This window comes from Perognathus longimembris, chromosome 2 (assembly GCF_023159225.1).
Source record: "Perognathus longimembris pacificus isolate PPM17 chromosome 2, ASM2315922v1, whole genome shotgun sequence".
In the NCBI taxonomy this organism is placed as follows: Eukaryota; Metazoa; Chordata; class Mammalia; order Rodentia; family Heteromyidae; genus Perognathus; species Perognathus longimembris.
Window position 1 is genome coordinate 106,191,929 of NC_063162.1, and position 19,096 is coordinate 106,211,024.

The 19,096-nt window shown below is 41.2% G+C and overlaps 1 protein-coding gene and 1 pseudogene across 13 annotated transcripts in view; one reads left to right on the forward strand and one right to left on the reverse strand.

The window, feature by feature from the left end:
• Nucleotides 1-19,096, reverse strand: part of Magi2 (membrane associated guanylate kinase, WW and PDZ domain containing 2) — a 1,248,503-nt gene that overhangs the window by 261,080 nt on the left and 968,327 nt on the right. The gene's annotated exons all lie outside the window — the stretch shown is intronic.
• On the forward strand, nucleotides 6,451-7,911 carry LOC125346946 (annotated as a pseudogene).

Sequence of the window (19,096 nt, forward strand, 5' to 3'; positions counted from 1 at the left end):
CGGTATCTAAATGATCTCTGAGTGGTATTAATATTTTAAGAAAGATGCTCTAACTTAGATGGTCAGGAAAAGAACTTTGTAAGCCTTTACTTAACAGGAAAGAGAATTGCAAAAATAATTTTCTAGTCTCATTTTTTAAATTTTATTTTTTATCTCTAAGTAGTTGTACAAAGGAGTTGCTATTTGGCAAAGTAGTATATGATTACAATGAATCTTGATCAATATTATCCTATTAATGAACTCACCTATCCTGGAAGTGGATAATTTTGCTTTTCTTTTCCATCTTTGCTTCACTAGATGCTGTCAATCACATTAAATAAAACTCTAGGAGAAGCCATACCAAATTTAGTTGCAAGCCAAGAAGGATTCAGTAAAGTTGATGAAAATATAAAACTGTTATGAATTTGAGCTGAATTTAAGTGATAATCTCAGAGTACTAAATCTCTGTTGATTTTTAATCAACTGTAAAGAAAACAGATGGGAAATCAGGGTCAGTCCAGCCCCAAACTGATCAATCTTGCTTAATTCCTAGTGTTTTCATTCTTTGCTTACAAATTGCATAAATTAATACTTTTCCTATTCTTGCTTCACCAAGACCTCTCCTAGGAGTACAGAGTTAGCTTTCTTCAAATACTTTGAGACATCCATAGAAGTTCCACATTTTAATTACTTGCTTTACACTGTTTTTGGCAGTGGTACATACAACACATCCTAGCCCCCTACTCCTGCCAAGATGATCAGCTTAACAAAAATTGAACTCTGTTGCATAAACAACTATTTCTTTTGGGTTTTTCCCTCTTTTGCACACATGCAGGCTCACTCTCCATTGTATGGGTTACTGGCTTAGCTATTATACGTTCATGAAAAAACAAACAAATAAACAACTCCCAGAATATTTGCCATTTTTTACCCTCTTCAGGGGAATTGTTTCTTTGGTGATCTTTTTAGAGGATATACAGTTACACCAACAGCGCTACAGCAGGAGAATATGGATGGCCAAACAACATGGTATATGGTTGCTGCATTAGATACAGAATTAGCCACTGGCCTTTAACTAATGAGCCCATGATCTTGTTAGATAGACTGACAATACCCACAGGAAAAAGATAGTGAACTCACATTAGCACAGTGACTAAAGTTGCAGAAAGCAGATATTGAAGAATAGAAGCCACCTAAAAAACTAATTTATATTAGAAGGATTTTGCCCTTTTCAAAGTACTTTTTTTTTTCTCAAATTTTTATTATCAAACTGACGTACAGAGAGGTTACAGTGTCATACGTTGTCAAAGTACTTTTGTAGTTACTCTCTTTGGGTTATCTGGAGCTATGATCTTAGAGGCTTATGGGGCAAGAGTATCAAATATATGTTGGAGTCCCAAACATGAACTAAGTACAATGCAAATTCTCAGCATCAAAATATACATAATATCTTTTCGTAATTTTCTCATAAAACCCAAAGACCTCACTCCTCATTGCAGTGTGTCACTTATGCAAGCAAAGTAGAGTCACACTTTCCAAGTCAAAAGGGTAGATCATATCTAGGTTGTTATGAAAGATGCAATGATGGTTTGATATCCAATAGCGGTCTGACAAAGCTGTAATGTTGTGGGGATTACTTGCCATGTAGCTTCACATTCCTTCAGCTGTCACATGCTGCAAAGTAAAGGAGGGTTCCTAAGTGCTGGGGTAGGGATGGGGGGGGGCGCTGTTTTTTTCCATTAGCGGCATAGAGAACTGCACTGGATTCCTTGTTCATGACACCTTGCTCTCATACGTCATAAGTATAGTCTGTGCAACAATATGTTTCTTTCCACATTTAGGCAACCCTATTGATTATCTAAACACATACCTTAAGAACTGGAGGATTTCATATGATCTTAACATAAACATATATATAATATAATCCTCTTTGTGTATGTATATATATGTACATATATAAGTCTATATATAGTTTCTATAGCTTGTGTCCATTTGTAGAGATCACCTGATCACCAATCTGGATAAACCCAGAACTGATGGAAAAACCAGGCTTCCTCTCTTTCCTTGGGCAACTACTTAGTGTCTGACACCCTTGACAGCTTTGTTGAAGACTTTGCCATATATTCTTTTCTGTTCTTTTTGTCCTCCCACTAACTTAATAACAGTATAAACTTTGCCAATAATATAAAAATGAATCTCATTGCCATCATTTCTTCATGAAAAGACAAAAAAAAGGGAATCATAAAACAGTCAATAAGACACTATGACAGAAATTGAGTACTGATTTGTCTTTGATGAGAGATGGGTTATAAATGCTGAATGCTCCAAGAATAAACCTCATGCAGATCTGTTTACATGCTCCCTGACTTGGCTTTACTCTTGATGACCTAAGAGTTACAATGTCATTAATTCAGTGAAAGCAATTTATTGCCTATTCTTTCTGTACTAAAGGCAAAGTCCACCTAGCAATTCACACTTAAAACTCAAACCCATGGGCATAGTTAACTTTTCTTCACTCTCAGCTATTCAGATAAACATCACCTCTAGGCTCCAGTATTTTTCCTTTTGTTTCTTCTTTCTCCTCTCATGGCTATTAATGCTGAGGCTTCCAGTGGATTGTGGCATAGCCATTTGGCAGGCACTAAACCCTGGGACTTCACTCTGTCCCTGTCCTCTGATCACCCCTGCTTCCTCCCACTAACCAAGTCCCTTGTTATAGTCCATAAAAGAAGCTAGACAGAAGCGGTGCATCTAAGAGGAAAATGGAAGCTGTATACATATTTCTTAACTATGGCCTTTGGTCTGCTTTTTCCTCTCCATCTATTGTACAGATTTTAAAGCCATCTTTGTTGGTCAACACTATTCTGATCATTCTATTTGTTGCTCCATGCTTTTCAGCTATGGCTTGTCTGATCGCATGAAGCTAGACTAGATCCTTATTTCTGTGTTCCTTCCCACCTTAAGTCTTAATAATAAACAGCCAATGATTTCCTGGGTCCCCTAGATTGGGCTCCTGCTGCAGACTATGCTGCTTTCACTTTATCAGGGGAGACCCACCCAGCCAGCTTATGGCTCTGAGCAAATGCTTCATGTGTGCCTGTTTCTGATGCGCCTGCTGAAGGCCTGTATTTTTGTACAACACTCTAGGTACAAATCAAGTTTTCTATGACTAATAAAATTTTAATCTCTCTTCAGGTTTCTGTTTGAGTCACACTTCTGTGAAATCTTTCCTGGATTCTTCCCAGGACTATGCTTCTTAGGAAAGGATTATTTTTCTGCCCTTCCTCACTTGTTTGCCAACATCGCTCTTAGCATGCATTGCCAGGCACCTTTCAATTGCTCTCATACTTCTGTCACTGTATGGACCATACATCCCATTTCTTTACAGCAGTCACTGAAAGAAAACCTGACTCTTATTGGGAACAATACAGCCTGCTTACCAAGCAGTTCCAACTAGACACAGAGGAATTGTGCGTAAAATTCTGAAGTTGTATGTCTTTTCACTAATTCCTCTTTCCTTCTTCTTTCCCATTCTTGAGTGATATCTCAGAAAATTTCTTAACTTTCAAGTCACTTTCTGTAGTAATATGTCCAACCTTATCCCCTTTTATTGTTTGTTTGTTTTTGCCCGTCCTGGGGCTTGAACTCAGGGCTTGAGCACTGTCTATGGCTTCTTCTTGCTCAAGGCTAGCACTCTACCACTTGAGCCACAGTGCCCCTTCTGGCTTTTTCTATATATGTGGTGCTGAGGAGTTGAACCCAGGGCTTCATGTAGATGAGGCAAGCATAGGCAAGCACTCTACCACAAGGCCATATCCCCAGCCCCAACCTTATTCTTGATTTTTTTTCCCAATTTTTATTATCAAACTGATGTACAGAGAGGTTACAGTTTCATACGTTAGGCATTGGATACATTTCTTGTACTGTTTGTTACCTTGTCCCTCATACCCCCCTCTCTCCTCCCCCTTACCCTTTCCCCCCTGAGGTGTTCAGTTCACTTACACCAAACAGTTTTGCAAGTATTGCTTTTGTAGTTGTTTGTCTTTTTTTTACCCTGTGTCTCTCAATTTTGGTATTCCCTTTCAATTCCTTCTCCTATTGGATTTGAATGGAGACCTGGAAGATTTGAGGTAGGAAGACAAGATATGTTTCTAAGTCATCTACTCCTTTTTCCCTCATCAAGGCCTAGAGGCCTAGTTTTCCAGTGTGGAGGAAGCAAGGAAGGAAGTGTCTTTTTATGCAGCAGGCTGAATTGCATTCATTTTGTGTTGCTTGTGGTTGCTTGGCTGGTGAATGGTAACTGGCCATCAGAGTGGCAGGTGTCCAGTAGCTGACTCTCTGGTAGATGGATCTGTGCATTCATCCTCAGGCCATTACATATTTGGATCACTTGACCTCCTTCACCTCTGCCAGATCCTGCCATCTTGGGGTACTGCCCAGACTGTTGTGGCTAGGTTTTTCTGTGTCCAGCAGGCAGCTCTCTTGAGCATTGCATGGAAGACAGCTGGCACAAATCAGGCTCTGTTCTCCATGGCCACTTCAGCTATAGAAAACTCAGAGCCTTGTCATGCCAAATATGGAGCTACAGTGCCATGACTTCTCTCTATGCTGCCACATCTCTTTCTTTTTATGCTGCCACCACTGCTTTCTCAACCTACCTGGCAAAGAGAGCAAGACTGCTGCCTGAACAGTTGTCCAAGTTGGAAAACAAATATACATGCCCCATTTTTGAAGGCAACTCCAGTGTTAATGAGCCAGCTTCCATTTGTGTGAATGGAGGCTGGGCTAGAAAAGAGCCTCCATTCTTATGGGGTTGGCTCTATTACCTGTGAGCACGAATACTATGTCCCATGGGGCTGGGAATATGGCCTAGTGGCAAGAGTGCTTGCCTTGTATACATGAAGCCCTGGGTTCGATTCCCAAGCACCACATATATAGAAAACGGCCAGAAGTGGTGCTGTGGCTCAAGTGGCAGAGTACTAGCCTTGAGCAAAAAGAAACCAGGGACAGTGCTCAGGCCCTGAGTCCAAGGCCCAGGACTGGCAAAAAAAAAAAGAAAAAAAAAAAAAAAGATAAAACGAATACTATGTCCCACACAAGGAAACTACTCTGAAGATTCTTTCTCTCTTCCAGCTTCTGTCTTTGTGAACTGAAGTGGGGGTGGCATGGCTTTGGGTGAGGTGGTCCCACGGTAATTCTGAGGGAGATATGCAAGCCTCAGAGTCCATTTTATGACAAATACTGCTCAAAATCCCATGATGAGGTTGCGGAATAAGTGATAGGGAATATGGTAGTATCTGTTTTGAATAGTTACTAGCAGCATGATGAAAGGCTAGGTGAATTTTAAAGAAGAACAAGATTAGTCAGTGACAGAAAGCAAGAGGGAAATGCCAGACCTCTAACTAAAGCCTGGTGCCCTTCCTTGCCATCTTTGTACAACTTCTGTTTTTCTCTGTAAGGCCTTAATTAGCAATGCCACTACATACATCAATAAGAGAGCAGGAGAATTACCATGAAAAATCAGTTTTGTACTGTTTAGAATTTGCCACGATGAACAGGGAGAAAAATGTCAGTTCTGCCAGAGGCCCAGCATCTTGTTCTGTTCTTATGTAAACTCACTGTCAGGCAATTCCAGAAACTGCCTCCATCGCTGCTGGGCAAAATGTCTTCTTTTCATAGAAAAATGTCACCTTTTCTCTAAGAAATGGCAGGTGGTTATTTTTTTTAATAAAAAGGAAAGATGACCTTTGCATTTTGTTAAAAACATAAAAAATACACATCTGAAGGACTCAGATCTTGAAGGAAACCCCTGAAAACAATCACATGTCTGCTGCTTTGTACTTGAGGTTCTACTTTGTAAATTCTGAGATTATTCCAGTCACCACTGATGCAGCCTATGTGGGAAAATGTCAAAGACCAAAATGTGGTGGGATTTGTTTTCCAGAAACATTCACTGCACACAGGTTGGACTTGCATTCTAGGTTTTACTTCTAGTTTCATTCAAATCTCTTGCTCTTTCTCTCCCCCTCTCCCTCACTTCTAGTCTTTCTTTCCCACTTCCTCCTCCCTTACTTTAATACTTCTAAGCCTTTATATTCCAATATAGCATCACAACCATTTACAGTCTGAGAGAGATCTTTTTTTTCTGAAAAAAATTCCAGTGTTGCTAGATAGGTTTCTTATCCTCACACTTAAACTTACATTGAATACTTCAGATTAAGTTCTCAGATTAGGGTCTCTTCAGGGGAAACTGAGGCCAGCTTGTTCGGGAAGAGACGGCGTGAGCAGTCAGCCAGGTAGGCCGGCCTAGGTCCGCGGCGCAGAACTCGGCAGCAAAGAGCCTCCGGGTCAGGAAGCTACCGGGCCGATGAAGGGGGATGTGGCCCCCACGGCTCGCTGGGCTCGCAGCTCTTTCTCTCTCTTCAGAACCTTATCTTGGCTTTGGATCTTAGAAGAGAATCACTAAGACCAGACTCTGTGTGTGAAGCAGGTGTTTTGGACAATGGACTGGTTGAGCCCATCTCTGTTATAAAAATTAAAAAAAAAAAAATGTCTCAGAGCAACCGGGAGCTGGTTGACTTTCTCTCCTACAATCTTTCCCCCAAAAAAGGATACAGCTGGAGTCAGTTTAGTGATATGGAAAAGAGCAGGACTGAGGCCCCAGAAGGAACTGAATCGGAGATGGAGACCCCCAGTGCCATCAATGGCAACCCATCCTGGCACCCGGCGGACAGCCCGGCGGTGGTGAATGGAGCCACGGGTCACAGCTACAGTTCAGAAGCCCGGGAGGTGATTCCCATGGCAGCTGTGAAGCAAGCAGTGAGGGAAGCAGGCGACGAGTTTGAACTGCGTTATTGACGGGCATTCAGTGACCTGACATCCCAGCTCTATATCACCCCGGGGACAGCGTATCAGAGCTTTGAACAGGACACTTTTGTGGAACTCTACGGGAACAATGCAGCTGCTGAGAGTCGGAAGGGCCAGGAGCGCTTCAACTGCTGGTTCCTGGCGGGCATGACTGTGGCAGGAGTGGTTCTGCTGGGCTCGCTCTTCAGTCGGAAATGACCAGACACTGACCGTTCACTCACCGCCCTGCCCCTGCTACACCCCTTCCTCTCACCACCATTGCCACCAGGAGAACCACTACATGCAGCCCACGTGCCACCCCACCCCACCACAGGGTTGGGTGTAGACCTGGTCCCCTGCTGTTAGTTTTCTAGAATCCACCACGCTTCTATGAGAGCCACCTTCCCCTGTACTTCAATCCTCTTGGCCTCAAAAACCACAAAATTTTTGCCCCAAGGAGGCTGGTAAGAATGAGATGGAGGGGCCAGGGTCAGGAGGGCCTGCCTCGTGGATAGAACCTGTATTACCCCTTAGCTTCCTGAGTATGCTTTCTTGGCAGGGAGCTGGAAAGTTTTCTGGACCTCTCCCCCCAGAAAGAGAGACTAGGTTGCCTTTGTTTTGATGTCTGTGGCCTCAGAATTGACCATTTCCCATTCCCCTGTGGACCTGGGACCCCACTTCCTTCCATCTCCACCCCCCAGGAGCCTTTTGAGGCCGCTTTTCACTAATTAAGCATTCGGGCTGCTTGAAATGGAAAAGCAAGGACCAGAACTCCTCCCCCCTCTGGCCTGGCCAAAGTCAAGTCCCCAACTCCTAGTCTGAATGTTCCCCAAAGGCCTCTCAGCCTGGAGGCCAGAGGGAAGGAACCATAGCTGCCCGAGGCACCCATGCTAAAGCTGGGGTGGCCCTCTCGGTCTTAGCACCACCCCAAGTCCCTTTCCCACCCCTCTCCTGGCTCCCACCACCATGACTGAGGGACCAACTGGGCCCAAGACAGGTGTCCCAGAGCTGTTTATGGTTCCAGCTGCCTCGCTTCCTGCAAGACCAGCCTGTGGCATCTTTGTCTTGAGTTGCTGCCTGTAGGACCTGGGGCTCAGGGGCCTCAGGCCAGAAGTGAAGGGTGCTACCGGGAGCAGCTGTGGGAGGCCTGGGGTCTTCCCTATCTCAGACAGGAAGTGCAGGAGGAGAGCCTGCTGCCCAGGGTGGTGGGGGCTGACCAGAGGTTTCTGTCCTACCCTGTGGGGCAGATTTGTTCCCCACCCCCATCCTGCCTGGGCAGCTGGGTTGCCAAGGTCAGCGTGGCCTGGCCCCAGAGCCTTTTAGGCCTCCCTCCCTCTCCTCTGCTCCACCCTCGGCCTGTCTCATCCCTGGGGCGGGGGGGGGGGGGGGTCCCCAGCCCAGCTCTGGCTGCCCCGGGCTCTCTGCTGTACATATTCGAGACTAGTTTTTATTCCTTGTGAAGATGATATACTATTTTTGTTAAGTGTGTCTGTATTTATGTGTGAGGAGCTGCTGGCTTGCTGTGCGCGTGCACGTGGAGAGCTGGTGCCCGGAGATTGACGGCCTAATGCTCCCTCCCTGCCCTGGCCCAGGGAAGCCAGGGGTCCTGGCTCCTGAGGGGCACCTGTCCCTCTCGCCCCCCACTTGTTCCAGCTCTTTGAAATAGTCTGTGTGAGGTGAAAGTGAAGTTCGGTAATAAACTGTGTTGACTTCGTGAAAAAAAGTTTTCAGATTAAATTTAGAGATATGGCAATCTAAGTCATCGTTTCATACCAGTTATTTTCATTCTCTCATGAGGAAATGAGGAAAAATGTGTCCAAGTTTATCTCCTTCACAAACCACACAGAAAAAGAGTGATAAAGCCTAGACCCAACACTTCTAAACAAGGTAACAGGAACGAGAAAGATAAGTTATTCATTCTAGCTTCACAAAACTTTTGAAAATAGTTAATACCCACAGCTAAATTTATTTTCTGACAATAGTGTTCACCATTGAGAATTGCAAAAATTTACCTTCCAGAGTTGGTTTTTCCCCCAAAATACTCAATTAGATGATACACTTAAGATTTCCCAAGCAGGCTCTTGTCAGTTCATGCAAATCTTCAGCTGGAGCATGCTAGAGGCACACTAATCACACTGGATACAGATACAATGTTGCTGCAGCTGCAGTAGTTTGGATATTTGCAGACTCTGGCATACTCCACTTCTAATTTCACTGGCAGCTTGCAAAATCCAGCAGAATTACACTGATAAACAAAGGTCTTCATGGTAATTTATCTCCTATTGACTTCGATGAAGTTTTCTCATTTAGAATACTAAGAGCTTTAGAATTATGAACTAAGATCTAAAACTTAGTTGAAAAAAAATGTAAGAGATGAGTCTTCCCTTTCCTTGAATTGTGCTTATCTATGGATATTGATGTGCCATCTCTCTTTACATCTATCTATATAATTAAACCATTCTTGAGCACTCATTTGGCCTTTGTAGAAATATGTACTATTTCCTCCAGAGAGTGTTCTTCCTCATGATTGAAGCATTGTCCTAGCCCCTTGCATTTCCCAATCATGTGATCCTTCTTTGGCTTGCTGTTTATTATGAGTCAAAACAGGCTTCTTTTGGGAATGGGTTGGTTATCCTTCCAGAAATGAGGGACCATAGTAAACAAATGAAGGTAAGATTTGGACATCTCTAAAATATGTCTAGCAAATGGGATTAGAATCTTATGACACACATCACTGGCTCCGAGCCCAAATGTCAGCGGCCATGCACAAAAGAGGTGGGATGCTCCCATTTCAGCTGATAGTCTGTTGGGGACAGCTGTGCCTTTAAGAGGAACAGCTGGCTTTAGCCCATCCACTTCCGCCTTCACCCCTGGACACGAGCACGTGTCTGATGGCCAGGGACCCCAGAACCCAGTCCTTAGGGGCCTGTGGTCTCCAACCATAAAGGAAGTCCCCTGACATCACTTGAGGGACAGCCCTTGTGGCCAACCAGTGGCCCCTCTCCTGTGCCCCCCTTTGGGGGTATATCTGTTGGATCCTCATTTGAATAAATCAGAACACCCCAGAGGCTTTCTCCGGGCTGGCTGGCATGGGGTCTCGCAACCACACGTGAACTGAGGCTGCCTTGGGACCCCACTTCCGCGATTAATCTCTACTGGCCAGGAGACATGAGAGAGCTAGAATGGATCCCACACGGAAGAGACAAACAAGCCCAGTACCCCCTCCCACGTGGATGGGGGTGGGGGGTAGAGCGAAGCCCGGCAATAGTCAGCCAAGAGGATAAGGGTTGTCATCAGGCCTCCATAATTTTGAAAAATTTTCAGATACCTCTCTTACATCTAAGCTAATGAAAAGAAACAAGAGATTGCTTTAAATGCTCAATGCAAAATCATTTCACTTTCAACATCCAAAGAACAAACATGCTATTCACATAGTTTCATATATCTATCACTCCCAGAATTCCATAGTTCATTCAGTTTTGTTTTTTTTTTTTTTTTTTGCCAGTCCTGGGTCTTGAACTCAGGGTCTGAGCACTGTCCCTGGCTTCTTTTTGCTCAAGGCTAGCACTCTACCTCTTGAGCCTCAGCTCCACTTCTGGCTTTTTCTATATATGTGATGCTGAGGAATTAAACCCAGGGCTTCATGCATGTGAGGCAAGCACTTTACCACTAGGCCATATTCCCAGCCCCTTGTTCAGTTTTTTGAAAGACAACCTTATAGGCTCCCATTTTATGAGAAATTCTATGTCCTCTGTTCTTTTTAGGGATATGTTCTTTTCATTTTATTTTTAACATCTAATAACTCATCTGATGAGATATTTGGTTACAATAGACTAAGAAAAATCTTAAAACATACTTTCAAGAAGCACAAATATCCATCTATGGACAATTATGACTCTGCTGCAGGAAATCAGTGCTGTGCAGAAAAACTCATTAATTTGTTCCTCCAACAAATTGAATATTGGTCATATACTTATTAGAGAGCTAAGCCTAAGGGATTTATTAATGATTGAATCACAGAGTCCCTGCTGTAGGGAGTCAAACTCAGAGGATGTGTGGGGGTGGCAACCAGCCAGGGTTTATAACCCAGCTGAGGGCAGGGCAGATATAACTAAGCCCCTCACAAGCAGCAGATTGTTCCTGAGGATGCAGAAGCTCTGGTCCATTAGTTAAGGAGACAAGAGTGGTAGGGCCTGAATGAAACTGATACTGGCAAAATTTAGCCAATAGCAGAATTGGTGATTCTTCGGTAATCTCAGTGAGCAGAATTTTGTCTTTGCCTTGATTTATATCATTTTAGTTTCTTTATTAGCAATTTTACTTGGTGATTCTAAATCCCATCCAAAAAGCTGAAATTAAAACCATTTCTTTAAAATATTTAGAGAACACCTTCACCTTCACATTTGTGTATCTTAAGATGAATACCTTTCACTAACATACCTACTGTCAGCCATTTTTAAGAAGTAAGTATAGGAAGACAATGATCTCCAGGCCATTTCCACTAAGTTTAAACAACAAGCCTCCACATGTTAAAGTAGAAATTTTATACCTATTCAGGGTCTGTAACATAACACCCCTGGTGTAATAATGTCCAGCACAAGTCTTCGCTGTACTCTGAGGCTGAAGTAGGGCCCTGCCTACTCTCTGCTTTCATTTCTAGGAGGGCTAGGTAATCTGTACTATAAATTAACAGAAGGCTTTTGTGCAGAATAATGTAATGATGATAAAAATACATTTCAGTGCACTGCCTTTATGATCTTAGCAGGGAAAATGGTCATTAATACCATTTCTTAATCACTGTGCTGTTTATCTAAAGGATACATAGTCCAAAAGTCCACCCCAAACAAAAGCAACAATTTCAGAATAGCAGACTACTACTACGACGGCCATGAATTTCTTAATCTCACTGAAGAAATGAGAATCAGAACACAGATGATATAGTTGTCCCTTCTCAAATGAGCTCTTTTCCAGAATGTGATTTTAAATGAAGCAAGAAAAAGCAACACAGTATGAGGTAGAAAGAGAAGAGATAAAAATGAAGACAATCAGGAACACAATAGCATATGGATTACAAGAGCCTCTTAAAAACTGAGTTGTTGACCAAGTATAGAATTATTTAGAAATTGGTACAATATAAAACACTTAAAAATTCTTGAATGAGCCAGGTGCCAGTGGCTCATGCCTATAAACCTAGCTACCCAGTAGGCTAAGAGCTGAGGATTTGAGTTCAAAGCCAGCTCCATTTAGTCACCAAAGAGTCAGAAGTGGACTTGTTTCTCATGTAGTAGAGTATTATCCATGAGTAAAAAACGTCTTGAATAAAAAGTTTCAGGTATAGAGCCTAGACCCTGAGTTGCATGCACATACCCACACATGCACACATGTGCACACACACATACACACAGAGAGAAATTCTTGAGTGGTTTGTTTTGTTTCTGGGATTAAGTACTTTGTCAATTAGCTCTGTGTCTCATACATCACCCCTAAGGAGGAGAGTAGATGGGATGTTTCAGGGTGGCTCCTGTCACTATGAAATGTTCTGTTACTGATGTGAAAGACACAGTGGAGACACTAGACATTTGAAAATAAAATGGTGTTTGAAAAGTTAGGTGTATTTGGAAAGAATCAAAAGTAAACATGTTGACAGGTTAAACAAGCACAGCTTATTTCTTCTCTACTGGAGATATTAGTATTGGTCAGCTGGCTAAAAATTCTGTTCTATTTTCTGGCTTTTATAGAAGCTAAAATGTTTTTGTAACACATGATATTAATAAATGTTAAAACAGGTAGAAGGATATGAAGGCTTTTGTAAAGAAAAACATCTAACCTGGTCCTGAGTCTGAAGATTTTTCTAGATTAAAAAAGAATTTTTAGGGTCCAAGGTGATGACACTCACATGTAATCTCAGCTATGTGAGAGGCAGAGATCAAGAGAACCATGGTTCAAGACCAGCTCAGACATACAGCTAGTGAGATTCCATTTCAATTCAGGCATACACCTAAGGTCTCAGTGACTTGGAAAGCATAGGTAGGAAGACTATGGTTGGAGGCTTACTCTTAGTACAAAATATAAGACTCAACCTGAAAAACAACAAAAGCAAACAGCACTGGAGATATGGCTAAAGTGTTAAGAGTACTAGCATAGCAAGTGCAAAACTCTGAGTTCAAACAACACAGCAATAACACATATTCCCAAGTTCCAGCCAGATTAAGATCTTTATAAGGCAGTCAGAAGAGAGAAGTGATGAGAAGAATCCACCACAGGGTGTGCTTGAAATTGAAAAGGGAGTCTGCATGGATATGTCAATTAGGAGGTAGTGGGAGGATAAGACACAGAAACCATTTTCAAGTAACTCCTTAGGCTTCCTCATAATGATCCTCAGAGGATGCTCAATTAACAGCTATGGGATTTTATTAAACTGCTAGGAGCTACGAATTGTCAGAGGAGCAGAAGAGCATAATCTACAGTAAAAGAACGTTTGGTATGGCAAACTAAGGAAACACTGGGTGAGTGTTACTGGAAAGTCAGTACCTAGTGGACATTACTGAAGAGGGTTATGGCTTTCCATTGAGAGCAAGGCCACCACTGACCTACATAGTACTCATGGCCTCTGTCAGTCTTCACTGCCCTCTAGAGAGCAATGAAAGGGGCAGATAACAGTTGACACCAATGAGAGATGGAGTATCCTCAAATGGTGCTGAAAGTTCAAAAAGAGAGAGAAATCAGCAATCATTCAATGGCCTGGATTGATTTCTAAAATCCAGTTTAGGTAACTGTTGAGAAAAATAAATGTTGAGTTAGGTTTTTTTCTATTAGGCAGATGCTCAGACACCCTTACTTCCATAAGTTAGTGACCCCAAACATTCATAAACTATTTTTTAAAGCAATTCTGAACATACATTATTTGGAGAGAGTGTGAGAAGCAGACGTCGATGCTTGTGAACTGTATAAGAGATGGAAAGGAGTATTTTGTGGTTCTCATAATTCAGCAGTAGGCATAGAAAACAACCTCAGATATCTAGCTGAAGATTGAAGACTAAAAGCATCAGCTGCCATCTTTAACAGTCTTGAATACTCCTCAGTAATGAAGGGAATGAAGAAGGGCTGTTATGAAGCAACTTAGCTAAGAATTTCTACAATAGAATGTACAAGGTATAAGAGGTGATGTAATATGTTTTTTGACATGTAAACCAAGTGGATTGGCAAAACTTGCTGTCAACTGCATTTTGTAAATGACATTTTATTGAGTACAGGCACATCAATAGACATATGAATGTACTTTTTTGTTCATATGTTGTCTACGCTGCTTTCATGGGGGCAAGAATGGTGAAGCCCTTGACTGGCAAAGACTAAAATATTTACTATGTGGCTCATTATAGAGTTTTCTTACTTTCGTTCTAGTATGTTCTTGGAGGAGATGATAATATGAATGCGGAAGACTCTTAATTTCTCCACAGAACAACAAAGGCCATGGGGATCATCTAGTTTTAGTACAAAGTGGTCTATTTGCCCCATGCCTACATGCAGAACTTCCACCATGTGCTCCAAGCCAGAGAATGGAGATGTCTTTAAAACAAAAAGGCAAATAATAATAACCAGATGCCCCACAGTATATGAATGGATCAAACATGTGGTATATATACACAATGGAATTCCATGCTTCCATCAGAAAGAATGACATCTCCCCATTCATAAGGAAATGGAAAGACTTGGAAAAAATCATATTAAGTGAAGTAAGCCAGCCCCAAAGAAACATAGGCTCCATGGTTTCTCTCATTTGTACTAATTAGTATAGGTCTAGCATAGTCCTAGCAGAGGATTGCAATAGCTCTATAGCTATGTACATGTGACCATACAAAATGATGCTAATCAAAATGAACTCCAAGATATGGAAACAAGATTTTGTTTGTTTGTTTTTAATGTAGTGTGTGAAATTATTTCTTTTTACTTTCATTTTTCCCCCATTGGTTTATTCCCTGCTTTCACTGTTTTTTTATTTTGGTACCATGTCTTGTATATACGTTTATTTGATTTGGGGAAGAGAAGGGGAATAGCAAAATGGTGAGACAAAGGACAAAGGGTGAACCAATGCAACAGTGATACTCACAAAACCCTGTTAGAAACAAACTTTACAACTTGTGTGTAGAGGGAATTGGGGGGGGGGGTGGAGGAAGGGAAAGAAGAAGAAAAATAAGGGAAGGGAGACAATATTCCACAAGGAATGCACTCATTACCTTACTTACATAACTGTAACCCCTCTGTAAATCACTTTTATAATTAAATAAAATTAAAAATAAATGAAAAAGAAAGTAGATCTGATTTTCAAATTCTGTCTCTGTCCCTACCCTATAATGCAAAATTTTACTAGTACTTGAATTCTACTATAAACACAAGACTCCCAAATAACTTTTTAGGATTTCACTTTTATTTATTTTTATTTTTTATTTTTTTTCAAATTTTTATTATCAAACTGATGTACAGAGAGGTTACAGTTTCATACGTGAGGCATAGTCCCATTTGTAAGGAAATGGAAGGACTTGGAAAAAATTATACTAAGTGAAGTGAGCCAGACCCAAAGAAACATGGACTCTATCGTCTCCCTTATTGGGAATAATTAGTACAGGTTTAGGCAAGTCATAGCAGAGGATCACAAGAGCCCAATAGCTATACCCTTATGATCACATAAGATGATGCTAAGTGAAATGAACTCCATGTTATGGGGACAATAGTTATATCACAGTTGTAACTACTTTCAACGTCCCATGAGTATCTGTAGCTTCTATTATTGATGATGTTCTTGTATCACCTTCCTGTGGTTGTACCTACACTATCTCTGTAATCTTATCTGAGTATATTGGAAACCGTGTATACTGGTATTAGAAGTAGGAAATTGAAAGGGAATACCAAAATTGAGAGACACAGGGTAAAAAAAGACAAACAACTACAAAAGCAATACTTGCAAAACTGTTTGGTGTAAGTGAACTGAACACCTCAGGGAGGAGAAGGGGAAGGGGGAGGGGGGAGGGGGGATATGAGGGACAAGGTAACAAACAGTACAAGAAATGTAAGATTTCACTTTTAAATATGGACCATCTAGTATGCCAAGAAAAATGAGGGCTGTGATCCAGGGAAATAATGAGAGGTCAGCTACAGGACATGGCTAGGGATACCAGGGGCTGTGCTTGGGAGAGATATGGCAAGTCCCCAGGTGTCAGATGCACAACCTGCTCACATAGGAAGATTAGGACAGAAAGTATCCTGGGGAAAAGGAGATCTTCTAGTATATGGCATAGGACGGGGCTTTGGGAGAAAACCAGGGAATCATTTAAAGATAGCTATTGCAATAAAGATTCTGCTACATTGCTGAGCTCAGAGAACCAATGTACAAAGCACCACCATGCAAAAACTTTACAAAAAAACCGAGTTGTAACACTCATGAGATGCTATTGGAGGGTTGAGGTATAAGGGAACTATAGCTTTATTTCTTCCTAAAATAAAGTAAATCAGGTCATGAGTAAACTATTAAGTCCAGACTACTGCATTTAAGAACATTAGTTAGAATGTGAAGGTGGCTACCACAAGAACCATCTAGGGACTGGAGGTGTGGCTCAGGAGGTAGAATTTTAGCCAATGAGTGAAAGCATCAGCTACTGAGTTTGAGTTCCAGTCTTGGACCAAAAATACATGCATGCATGCGTACATACATACATATACAAAAAAGAACTATCTAAGAGGATTCAATTCATCATCTGCACATGAGATGTGGGCCACCAGGAAGGAAAGGGCAGGGCAACAAATATATTATGCACAATAAACACTTTCATGTTATTAAAAAAAAACTGTGCCTATATTGTTTTGAAGTTTTTTTTTTAAGGTATGAAACTGCACATTTCCAAGTATCATTGTCTGGACTCTAAAATCAGTAGGTCTGGGGCACAGAAATTGCATATTTTCTAAACAAAGTTTACTAAATGATTCTGACAGTGAGTAATTTACTCTTGATTTTTCAAGCCCAGACAATGAAGCTTTTTCAACCAGCAGAATGGGTCGCCACAAATGCTAAAGAATGCTAAGAATGTCCATCCTTCAGAGTACTTTATTGTGATCACATTAACAAAATGGGTAATTTTTTTATTCATGTTTTAGGAGTTAAGCAAAGGTATTTAGTAAAACAAAAAGAAATAGGAAGGAAGAAAGGAACACACTCCCACAGGCTGCTGTTGGGAGCAGAGAGGCTCCGAGGGTAAACATTTTTAAAGGACAAATAAAAATGAACAGAGTGTCACTTAATAATTCCACTCCTGTTTGTGGGAGACCTTCCTCACCCTTCTATGTATTGAAAACCACAAGTCTTGGCTCAAAGATTAGCCTGGAGAAAAACATGAACTATCATGCAATGAGGGAAGCTTTTTAATGGAAGGATGTTAGATAAACATCTTTCGGACTCTGGCTTCTACGTGACTCACATTTCATCAAGCTTCATTTGTAGACTGTGTTCAAGAGTGTTAACAGGGGTCTTTGGTGACTGACCCTTAAGATGTGCAGAATACTCAACAACTAAGTTAGATGGCATCTGAGCATTGTGCTAATTTCTCCTGAGAAATCTTCTTCTGGAACTTTATAGAACCACAGAGGACTGGTTCAGTTAGTTGTCAAAAAGGAGCTGGAGGCAAAATGTCCTCATTTTTTCCTGTTCTTTACCTCTTCAAGGACTCAGGGCTGATGAAGAAAGAGCTCCCTACTTACCCTTGTTGCTCTGCGGCAGGACTCTCAGTCCACTTTCTGAATGGATATATATATATATATATATATATGCACATATATGTATGTATGTATGTGTACATATGTATATGTGTGTGTACATTGACACAGCCATTGACACCCTTACCCAAAATCAGAGATTGCCTAAAGGTAGAAACATCAAATAAAGTAGTTTCATGCATGTTTCAATGTCAAATGAAACTGTACACGTCTGAAATATAAATTATTTAACTTGTATTTGAAGCCTCTGTTATTCCTGTTAATTGTTGAATTTATTGTATCTATGGAGTTATTACCAATAAGGAAATAAATTTTGTTCCTAATGTACTTGTTTTTTAAGTTCAATCCAGAATCTAGAAAGCAAGTTAGTTTTTGCTACAGGGGTGAGCTACCTTACCCATTCACTTACTGAGAGAGTCGTGATAGAAAAGAGAAATTCAGCCCACCCAAATACTCCTTCTTCATTTATAAGACCATCCATCCATCCATCATCCATCTACTTCTTCATTTACCAATCCATCCATCTATCCTCCCACCCATGTATTCATCCAAAAACTTTTTGAGCACCTGCCATTTGCCAAATAATGTTTTTGATTCTTGAAATTCATACTTCTATAAAACATCAATTAAAGGTGGATGTGCAATTGGTTGAAATTTTTTGTGAGGGTGTTTTTCATTAAGTTTTTTTTAAATGTATTTCTGATGTTTTTAAGTTTAGTATACATCACTAAATACTGCCATGTAATGGTTGCTACACAGCCCAATAGTTTTTTATTACATACTTCACCATAAACTCAATGAAGGCAAAATGCTACCATTCGTGGTGCCATAGAAACTTCTTTTCTAGTCTTTCCCACTGCTGCTCCTTTGCACCTGCAATTGCCTCTTCCAATTGCCTACCTTACTCACTAGTCTATGTGGTGAATGTAAATATGTCATTCAAAACTCTGCTCTAGAGCTTCTGCAGGCCAAAGGACATAGCTCGCCAAGATAAACAGAAAGCCCACAGATTGGGAAAAGATCTTTACCGGCCATACAATGGACAAAGGCCTCATATCTAAAATACATGCAGAACTAAAAAAATTACATTCCTCCAAAACAAAACTGCAAAGAACCAATAGCACCCTCAACAAGTGGGCTAAAGACTTAAAAAGAGACTTCTCTCATGAGGAAATGAGAACGGCCAAAAGACATATGAAAAAGTGCTCTACAACATTACTGGCCATAAAAGAAATGCAAATCAAAACAACATTGAGATTCCATCTTACCCCAATAAGAATGTCATATATCAAGAAAACTAACAATAACAAATGTTGGAGGAGATGTGGCCAAAAGGGAGCCCTACTTCATTGTTGGTGGGAATGTAAACTGGTTCAGCCACTCTGGCAAGTGGTATGGAGATTCCTCAGAAGGCTAAACATAGAGCTCTCCTATGACCCAGCAGCCCCACTTTTGGGCATCTACCCAAAAGACCACAAACAAGAACACACTAAAGCCACCAGCACAACAG